Source organism: Xenopus laevis, chromosome 9_10L (genome assembly GCF_017654675.1).
Source record: "Xenopus laevis strain J_2021 chromosome 9_10L, Xenopus_laevis_v10.1, whole genome shotgun sequence".
In the NCBI taxonomy this organism is placed as follows: domain Eukaryota; kingdom Metazoa; phylum Chordata; class Amphibia; order Anura; family Pipidae; genus Xenopus; species Xenopus laevis.
Window position 1 is genome coordinate 70,677,001 of NC_054387.1, and position 11,413 is coordinate 70,688,413.

Below are 11,413 nucleotides of genomic sequence, written 5' to 3' on the forward strand. Positions count from 1 at the left end.
ACCTGGATTCTTATGTGTTTGCAGGACAGTCTCTGTAGGGTCCAATGTCAGTGCTGCACTATCTTTGTAAAGTGCTACAAAACCCGAAGGAGTATGTGCAGCCACCTAGCCTGAAAGTCTAAAAATATCTTTCTTTTCCATTTCTTCTAGGATATTACGCTGTTCAGCCATCATCATGCAGAGCAACCAAAAATACTTGTTTATTGTAAAAAGTATGTTTCTGAAATGGCTGTTGTAAGAATGTTCTAGTCTGATGTAGTTTTGGAGGCTGTCTTTAATATCTGGGTAAAGTTCTACAAATAACGATGAAGATATTAAACGTAAGCATCAGTCAGTGGAAAACTGGGGCATTATGAAGAGGGGAAGTTAGAAATAATGAAGCATTCGTTTAATGTTAATTATGATTCTAAGAGCAATGTGCAACCAATATAGATCCTTATAAAGGGAAATCACAGGAACAATAGCCAGAGAGGTTAGTCAGTTTGTGACAGTGATGAAGACAGATTAAGCAAAATAATCTTCTAAAAGAGAAGGTCATTAAGTAGGGAGCTGCATCAATACGGTGGTGTTGGTACATTAGGAGATAATTCATTAGTGCCTTGGATCAGTTGTGTATGATGAAGACATATTCTGACAACTTTTTTTTAAAATGATAGGATAAGATTTAGCAAGTGAATGTCTAGAAAAATGGAGAACCCATAAAAAAAGACACAACAAAAGAGTTTGTATAGAGTGTAGTACGTCTTATGTAGCTTGTTGATTTTAATCTTTTCATTTGGATTGGATGATCCCAAATTAATTATATTCTGTAAACTTTCTTAAAACAAAAGCGATGCTGCAGTGCTCGAAACAAAAGCAATGCTGCAGTTCTAGAAATAAAAACAATGCTGCTGTGCTAGAAACAAAAGTGATGCTCCTGGGCTACAAACAAAAGCGATGCTGCAGGGCTACAAACAAAAGCAATGCTGCAGGGCTAGAAACAAAAGCGACGCTGCAGTTTTTTTTTATTACATTTGTTCATAACACCAGATTAATTAAAGGAACTGCTCCTTGCACTTCTGTATAGTTGTACTCGGTGCAACTGCGGCCAACTTGCAACAAAGCACACCGTTGAATTAATTTTGATGAATAGGACATAATTGTGGTAAGTGCAGCTCAATTGTATCAACCAGTTGCAACCACAATGACACCTGAATTTTGTGTGTGAAAAAAACACTGTGACTGTGGTTTAAATTGCACTTTGTTCACTGTACTTGCAAGCGTACAAGTGCCCTATAGTGTTCCCAAATTTGGCCTACCCTTTATATAAGCAAGAATGACCATGACTTGAATCATGATTACACACTAACATTAAAATTGACCAAGCAAACATAACACAGCTGCTTTGCCTTTGGGAAAACTTAGTTATAACTGTTACATTGTGTTGAACAATGGCCACTATTATACCTTTACTAGGACCATTTGTCGTTTCTTCTCCTTTATTCCTGCCGTTTCGCAACGACTCTATTTAACAACAGTAAATTATGTGTGTTGAGTTTCCTTGTGTTCTCTCTCACTGGCAACTATTAGCATTATTGTAAGGGAAGAGGCGCTTTCAGCAATTACCGTACCATTAATTGAAGCAAGGTATACAAAACTACATTCATCAGGCACGTATACGTTCTTATGAAAGGAATGTTGCTGCGCTCTCCCGGCTGTAATTGTCCAGACCATGTAAGCTCAATTATAGCATATCAACTAGTAAATCAATGTGAGCGTCCATCAGATAGTACAATGCATGAAGGTGACATTGAAATCCATCATTCCAGCACTGAAAAAGGAACTTTCAATTACAATGATTGTGTGTATTTCCAGAAACACAAAAAGAAGCACTGTACTAAATAATACAGCATACAAAGAAAGGGGTAATGGTTTCTGGGTAAGATAGCGACATTTTGTGCATACTGCTACTAAAAAATGCCTTACCCTTTAAACAAAACAGGGATTGTTTGTCCATATATTGCAATATATTTAAGCTGGCCAACTACGTCAAAGTCATCCCATATCTGGCCAGTCCTATGCTCAATTTTATCTGATTCATTAAGAATTCTGTTGCTTCATTATACATTTTACAAAGGGACTTGGTTTTACCTGCAACTTAACTTGCTGCTTTCAAAGTAAACCTCCATACTTGGCTGCCCTTTTATTAGACACCAGTGGGATCACCTGACTATAGCTGGGAGGGGTGGGAGCTACAACATGGAGCTGGTCACTGCTCCTTTATAACTATAACAAACAAGGGAAAGTTGTGCTCACCACTATTTTTTAAAACCATTAGGCGGGGGTGCAATGAGGCTGTGACCACAAAATACATATAGTCAAATACAAGAGTCCTCTGCACTCAACCCATTATCAATATATTTAAGACAGCGACATTTTGTGCATACTGCTACTAAAAAATGCCTTACCCTTTAAACAAAACAGGGATTGTTTATGAATCAGATAAAATTGAGCATAGGACTGGCCAGATATGGGATGACTTTGACGTAGTTGGCCAGCTTAAATATATTGCAATATATGCACAAACAGTATTGAGCAGTTACATGCATTCAAATTGGCAAAATTAGAAGGATACCCACAAAATTAGACCCCAAATTTTTGCACAGCCATTTTTTGGATTTAATTTTATACAACTGAATACTGCATCACTAAAAATATTTGTTCAGAAAACACCCCAGTACTCGGATGTTCCTGGGAAATGAAAGAAAAACCACTGTTATCTTTTTTGTTGAAAGTAGAGTAAATTATTATGCAGGCTACTACTAATGTAGCAAATTGCTCACTTTATTTCTGGTGAGCAATCTGAAAACAACAGAACTGAAAAAAGTGTTTGGGAGGTGAACAACCCCTTTAATTCAATGGTAGCATGAAAAGAATCACACCCTAATTCCATTTTAACAGAGAGAACCACACCTACTACCTTTAAAAATGGAAACCGATTGTGGACAATCTCATGTGCAATTATGTTCATTTTAATGTATGATAAAGCATGATAATCTGCATCCAAAAATGGAATTTTGCACAATTTGCTGTGTCAGAACAAGCAATGCTGAAAATAGTAAAGGACAGGCAAGTATTAATATTAATAGCAAATGCATTCATTACAAATGACATCCAAATAACTGAAATAATTAATGCATGTATATTAGAATGGTGATTACAATTTGCACAGGCACAGAGAAATCTTATTATTCAGTTTGTCTGATTCTGACTTGCCAACCATTGCTCAACAGGGCTCACTTTCTATTAGTTACTCACGAGTAACCAGCCTGAAATAAAGCTAAGAAATGCTCATATATTAACAAGGGTCTGACCAATGTATAGCGGACAAGTTACTAAAGATGGAATGGCACCCAGTCAAGCACCCTTTAGTAACTTGCCTTCAAACAGCACTGCATCCATCTGTTAACCAATGTAAAAGAGGAACAATACCCTATAGTAGGGTTAATATGCTTTTTAGTGAATAATATAATAATGCAGAAGGGCTGACTTTTAACAGAACCATATAAATGGGGTGTTGGGAGTTGGAAGGACAAAGTTGTAATATTTGTGTTGAATGTGTAATCCATAGAATTATCATCATGCTCTATTTTTAATATAGCGATTTAAAGCAATTCTAATACATTTCATTTTGATTTATTAGCTATATTCTTCTGGGAATATCTTAAAATGAATTATCTGCTTGGAAATCATTATTCGTGTGCCAAGTTCATCTTCCAATAATTATAGGATTGTGGCTGATGTTAAACATAAAAATGTGTTCCACTGAATTTCAGATAAATGTGCTCCATTGGATATAGCTACAGCTCCAGTATCAACAATGGGCAAATTTGTGGCTGGGCAATTATTGAAGCAACCAATGAAATTTTTATTTTCATTTAATTTTGCTGCAGATGGCTGAAAAGAGGATATCACTGATTAGCTACTATGGGTTACTGCCCAGGTGCAAATGTGCAAGATGGCCACAATGTGATTATTTGCTCACTGTTTAATTTCTTCTGGGAATATCTTTAAATTTATTTATCTGCTTGGAAATCATTATTCACGTGTCCAGTTCATATTCCAATAGTTATAGGATTATGGCTGTTATTAAAGGGAATCTGTCATATTTTTATGGTATAGTTTATATTACTAAATTATACTGTGTACACTGAAAGTGATTTATTCTACCATTTAAAATTGTATTCCTAAACCAATAAATGTATTTTTTTAGTTGCAATATTAGTGTGTATGCGGCCATCTCAGATCATAGTACCTGGTCATATGCTTTCAGAAAGAGGTTGCAATTCACAATTGAACTGCTTTCAGATAAGCTATTGCTTCTTCTACTCAGTGTAACTGAAGGAGTTGTGAATTAGGTTAGCCAGACTTTTTACTATTGAGTGCTGCTCTTATTTCTACCACTATGGGAGCATTTTTAGCAATGCAAGCGTCAGGGAGATGTTATCTAGTTACCTTCCCATTGTTCTGCTGATGGCCTGCTGAAGGGGGAAATTGCAGTGCAGCAGTAAGGAGTGATTAAAGTAAAGAGTGACACAAGTCACATGGCTGAGGGAACCTGGGAAACTACCAACATGTCTAGCCCAATGTTAGATTGAAAACTTAAATCTAAAAAAAATACTCTTTTGAAAAATGGATTTCAAAGCAGGATTCTACTGGAGAAAAGTTTTTAACTGATGCCTGTTGTAAAAACACATGTTTTCCCATAAAAGAATTCCTTTAAGATATAAAACTGTTCCATTGAAACTCAGATAAATATGTTCCATTGGATATAGCTACAGTACCACTAACAACAGCAAATTTGTATCTGGTCAATAACCCATGGCAACCAATCAAATTTTTTCTTTCATTTTGCTACAGATGACTGAAAAGAGGCAATATCACTGACTAGCTACTATGGGTTACTACCAAGGTGCACATTTGCCTGGTGTAATAATAAAATAATAAAAATAAGCCCCAGTGAAGCGAAGTGAAGATCAAGATGTGAGTATTTGCTATGTCAGCTTTTAAGGTAAACTATACCCCCGAACAATGTAGGTCTCCATAAAAAGATACTGCATAAAACAGATCCTATGTAAAACCCTGCTTCATGTAAATAAACCATTTTCATAATAATATACTTTTTTATTAGTATGTGTCATTGGGTAATCCTAAATAGAAAATTGCGATTTTAAACAATAAGGGCCGCCCCCTGGGATCGTAGGATTCACTGTGCACACAAACAACCCAAACATGTTAGATCACATGAGCCAATTAACAGACGGAGTTCTGTCTTTTGCTTCCACACTTCTTCCTGTTACAGTTAGAGTTGTAGTATTTCTGGTCAGGTGATCTCTGAGGCAGCACAAAGACCACCACAAATGGTGGCTCAAGGCAAGACATTTAAAAAGGCAATATTTACTTAAATATATATATATATATATACCAGTTTGGGAAGATTCTTTAATATGCTACTTAATATGATATAAACTATCTGTTGCTTAAATATTCATTTTGGGGGTAAAGTTTTCCTTTAACACTTACTCAGCTAACCAGCAGTCTGTAATACCAGCCAGTACAATGTGACCTATTTCCTATGGGCTTGCAGGCAACATTACCAGAGTAGTTAATTCATTGATAACCTCAGTCAGCCAACAGGCATATATGCAGTCCAGGAAGATTTCCTTTTGACCAGACCACTGCAGTCAAAACCTTTTATTCTGTCCAAATAGTTGGGTTCTGTTGCTCTTTGTGTCTCCACACTTAAAGAGCTCAGCAGAATCAAATCAGGCAGCTCATTTACATAAACCATATTCCATCGCATACAACATTTCTTAAGAGGAGGGCAGGGAATTAAAAAATGATATTAGTGTTTTTTTACCCCAAAGTTTCCTTTCGAGAAATTAAGGTTCATAATTAGGTTTTATCCCAAAATAGCTAAGAAAGATATTTTGTGCGGGTCATAGTAGGAAATAAAAAGATATAAGTTAAACCGAGTGCGGTATTCATTCAGACAACTGTAAGAGTTGTTAGGCATAGTTCTGGTGTAGCAACATGAGCCAGACAGAGCATTAAGAACAGACAGCAATTGCCCCACCAAATGTGGGAATGTTTTCCCAGTGAGTATCCTGCCTGTTAGGGCTCAATAATGCTGAATTGAGTTGTGTAAACACCCTTTTGCAGAAGCCATCAATGAAGGCCCAGCAAGGCCTGTTGCTTGAAGGTTCTGCCCTGGAAAATAAATAGGTAGGGTTGCCATTCCCAGCTCATTCTTACCCCAAACATCATCAACCTGCCCCTGTGTCATCTGCATGCCCCCAGCAGCTCCTGGATAGTTTCCTTAAAAATGTGGCAACCCTATAAAGAAGTTGATATATCCTGTGTGACCTAACCCATAGAAAACCATGTAACCTATTTTAGTTAGTGCAGCATTGACTTGATGCCTTTCCAACAATCTTACCTACCCTCTATTTGACAGACTTTTCTTTAGAATATGGCTATTTTCAGCCCCACGCTACCAGGGAAGAACCAAGCTTGTCCTGAGTCCATGGATAGGGTAACGGTTCTCTCTCAATATTTTAGATAACAAGCAATAACAATCTGGGGCTGCACAGTGGGTAAAAATTAGCAGATTTCTTAAGGGAGGGCTGACAATGGGACAATTCTGAAGTGGAGTTTATCAGATATTAGTATTTTAATTAAAAAACAGCTCACTTGGAGCCTTTAGGTGCTCATTTACAAAAATGATAACTTTTTGTAACGGCATATAGAATATTCCCCTTCCTGACACAGAAAAGGTTAAATATTCCTACCACCGGAAAGAGAATTATTAAAGAAAACCCACTTAACCCAATTCTGTCTTTATCTGGGACAGACCTAGATTTACATTCCCGAGTGTCATTTCCCTATTTTATCCTTTATCTCCTTCTGTCTTTTTCTTTAAAACATACCGCTAAAACCTTTCAATTATTTATACCCTGACATTTTGTCTACTGCTGTTCAAAAGGATTCAGCATTCCATTACTGCTGGACACCACAGAGTCTCTGATATCCAATCTAAGATCCTCTAGCTGAAACTACAACTACCAGCATCCACTGATACGCAGATGAATGCAACAGGCTTGTATGTATTGCTATGTAATTAAAATACATGTACAGGCATCAAGGGTAGGGTGACATATGCAGCCCCTGGTAACATTACCTATCTGCTGGCCTGTGCCTCATTTATAATGTGCCAGTCCTGACATAGAGAAACTTGTATTTGCAGACTGTTTGTCAAGGTTTAATAAGTGGGCAGTGAAGGCAAATAGGGTACAGTAGGGTTTGCACAGTTGTATAAAATTTAAGGCATAAAAAGCCCAGTTAATATATATTATACACATAGGCGATAATAACATGCCATGCAGTGAAGCTTCCAGAGAAATGTGTTTTTATGGCTATTTTAGTCAAACATGCAAAGGCTTATCCAAACCAAAATACCTTGAACTTTAGCGATGTCTCTGCTGTTCTGCTTATTTATCAAGGCCCTGTGGATACACAGATAAACGTATGTTTAGGTTTATGAAGGAGCCAAAACCCATGATATTATTCTTAGTTTCAGAGCCAGTAATCTAATACTGAGAGAGAAGCCAAACATAAGAACCAGAGGGTATAAATCCCGTATTACTACAGTGCCGCAGTGGCTAGATGTGCATGCATAATACAAAATAAATTCACTTTTTTGCCTATGATTTGCATCAAACTGTTTTTCCTGTGGCTACACCAGAGCAGGTCAGACTTCGGTCTCATAAAGATGCGAGAGAAATGTGCAGCCAAGGGTAATGAGATGGCACACATAGGCGACGCATGTATGTTGAGTATTGATAGTCTCAATAAAGGCCATTCTGTCCATCTCCACAATAGCTGCTAACAAATGAGACAAAGCAGAACTGATAAAATGTTGCTGCGACAGGAAAGCAAATGTTAGCCTGTAGTGCTGTGATGATTGTTAGTTCAGGAGATGTTTACAGCAATTATTACACCGAGACCTTATGGAAGGTTTGACTTCTTACTACAATTGTCAACTTAAGAACAAAAATGGGCCAAGTGCAGCAACCAATCAGGAATTAAATTAGATAATTGTACTGCAGGTAAAATAACTGGCAAATGTACCCAGTGATAATAAATAAGCCTCATTATGTTTATGCCCAGGACACTAACACACGTTTTAACTATAAAATATTAAGCTGCCAGGTAAGGTGTTATTTAGACAGGGAACTGAACTGCCATTAGCTGCTTGCTGGTTTTACAGGCAACATAATTTTATTTTCTCACTTTCAAATTCAAAATATTTTAGTACTGGGTAAGAAAAAAAAAAAAAAAAAAATAACTAAGTGAGCAAAACATAATAGGAAACCAAGGCTATATGGGTGATAATGGGCAACATTCAATTAGAGCGTTTTTTGGGGGTTTTAAAAATCATTTGTTTTTATTCTTGTTATAGGTTATTTTATAGTCACTTGCTGCTCTGAAAATCAAAAAAATAATAATCATAATAATAATAAATAAAATTGGGAAAAGAACACTTTTATTACGTTATAATGGTGTGTATATGTACCCTTTAATTCAAGGCATCCAAGTGTTACAACAATATCTTGTCAATCTGCCAAAACTGGAATGTGTATGTTTGCTCTGATTGTCACACAGACTGCAGGGTTCAAAGCATAGTAGCACAAATTGTGTAGCACAAATTGTGTAACACTGGAGGTGATGGCATACAGTCTATGTGTAGTATAAGGGGCACAAGGTAAAAGAGATTACGCATATTTTATAGAAGAGTATGTTCATGATAAGTTAGCCATGAAGTGGACAATCTGCTCATTTGTCAAGTCAAGCTATTATTATGTTATTTTGATCCTAGGCAGATAATTTATAGGGGTTAACAAAACCCCCATCCAAAGACCAATTCAGTCCTCATCCAAGAGGAGTTTCTAGCCAGCCTGATTGATGTTTTGCTGAGGCTGTTATTTTGGCTCTTTATATAACCCAGTAAACAGGTGACTTGGTGATAAGTGGCAAATTCAGCACTTGTAGAGCAAGTGTGCTTTGGATTCACACACCAATCAATGTTATTGGTAGGCAAAATGATATATGAGAGTCAACTGCTTGGGCTTGCTCATGAACTTAGTAATTGTTCACTGCTAATATCAAATAATGTGTAAGATGAGTACCCTCTTTCCAAGCAGCAACTGTACAGAATGGCATAATCATAATTTACTGATGCAAAAAGTGACTTATGATGCTTATCTACTCAATTTTATCACTTAATAGAACTGCTCAATTTTATCACTCAATAGAACTGAGCAGGGAAGTGTCATAAGGCACTTCCTGCATCAGTAAATGAAGCTTATGCAGTTCTGCAGCTGGCATCCAGAAAGAACAGTAGAGGGTAATGGTGATATAAGCATTGAACAACTGTGAATATCATGACAAAAAAAATAAATAAATAAATAAATAAAAAAAAAAAAAAAAAAATAAATTATATATATATATATATACAGTGTTATAGGGGTGGGTATATGCCCCCTTTCATTTAAATCTTCCTTTCCCACTCCTGTACCTAGCTAAATATTAGTTTAGTTAGAATTAGCTGTGGCTTATTGAAATTGTCTGTTTGTTCATCAAAGTAGCCAGCTAATTGATTTAGCTCTCGTCTTCACTGACCAGGGATTAACAAAAGAAGCTATGTACTAAAGGGGGCAGATGGAAATGAATGCTAGTGGATAAAGATTCCTAGATTCTATTAATCGATAAGCAGGAGAAAGTAAAAGAGAAGCATTAGCCAGTTAAAATGCAGCCTCAACGGAAATAAGTAAATTCCTTCCTGAATCTGCCCAGGTGAGTCCCTCCATATAATCTGGTTATTCACCGAAGGAGTGTACTTTCAACTGAAAATTGCCAATTATGGTCTGTAAAAATGTGAGTTTTGTTGCTTCATACTAAAAAAACATGTTTATCCCTTACTGATTTACTGCAAGGTGCAGTCAAGGAAACAAAGATGCATACTGTTGCACAGACAGTTGCTTGTGTGTCACTATTTTGGACTGTTGGGTGGAGGCAGCATCTTAATAAAAAGCTGTGTGATAAATAAACCTGGCCGTGTCTACAACAGGTTTATTGTTTAAATTTATATTTACTACATTAATGTTCATACTTAATGGAAATGTTACTAAAATAAACCCTCAATTCATTATCTATGTATTTATTTTATGCATGTTTCTCGCTTATGAGCAGCTTCATGACAGGTATCTTACAATATGGGAGAGCCTCCTGCACAGGGATCCCGATTTTACATTTTCCAGGGGACTGCAAAAAATCTGCATAAATGCTGGGAAATTTTAAAATCCGGGAAGGAAATAACAGCACTTACTGTCGGACCACTGAAACTGACATGATTTCCGCAAAGCTGGAATTTACGGGTAAATAAAATAGGGGATATACCATATATGTGCCTAAAGGCATCTCAACAAGATGTACAAATCTATTTACAGACCCAGCAAGTGCCAAAAAGAGCACTTTTGCCTCAGAGCTGTGCCACTAAACACTGTTTAGTGATGTTATCAGTTAAATCTGTGCTTAGCAATGTTACTTGCATCATTCTAACTCACTGAAACTTCACTACACATTAAAAGAAACCAAAGTCGACTTTGGAAATACTTCTTTTCCTACTTATGGATAATTCAGCTCCAACATCTCTGTACACAGGGAACAGTGGAATCACCATATACACAAAACAAGATATTCTTTCCACTGCATATAGTTAAGATGGAGGCTCACATCCTACATTACTCAGTCACCAAAGTCTCCCTTTTTAGTAACTGACTGCTTTTTGTGTGTTCTAGTTGAAAGTGACAAAAAAAAAACCTCTCATTCGTCTTCATTCTCACAGCCCACTAGATGGCGATCTAATCTGAAAGGGTCTGACATTAAATGGCAACTATAGTACTATATAGCACATATACCTACTTTGTATAATCACATACAATGAAACCTTTAAGTATCCTGATTTTAAGTTTTCCTGCATTTTACATTTTTTATTTATAATGCATTTCAATCGGTGCATTTCCCTGATTTTAAGTAATGTTTTCCAGGATTCTACATCAAAAATCTTTTTTTCCCCTCTATGAAGGTTTTTATTTATTAAATAACGAGGTTTAAAATACTTACCAGATGTATATTTTGCCATGTTTCTGTCTGTAAATAGTCAATTCCAATTAGTCTGCCCCTTATAAAGTCCTGCACCAATCACTTGTTTTAAGTTTTGTATGTGACTAACAGAGGCCTTGCACATGCCCCCAATAGTGTAACATTAACACTGCAATGTTTAACCCTTATTATTAACACAGTAAATATTGTA

General features: G+C 36.5%; 1 protein-coding gene across 3 annotated transcripts in view; it reads right to left on the reverse strand.

The window, feature by feature from the left end:
- ccdc148.L (coiled-coil domain containing 148 L homeolog) overlaps window positions 1-11,413 on the reverse strand; it is an 88,195-nt gene that overhangs the window by 75,494 nt on the left and 1,288 nt on the right. Inside the window, exons 2-3 of one of the 3 annotated variants that reach the window (XM_018235800.2) lie at window positions 7,498-7,544; window positions 6,295-6,375 (exon numbers count right to left, since the gene is read on the reverse strand). The exons of 1 other annotated variant lie outside the window; for it this stretch is intronic. The gene's annotated coding sequence lies outside the window, so the exon portion shown is untranslated. The remainder of the gene's footprint in view (window positions 1-6,294; window positions 6,376-7,497; window positions 7,545-11,413) is intronic. One more of the 3 variants, XM_018235798.2, reaches the window with a different exon arrangement.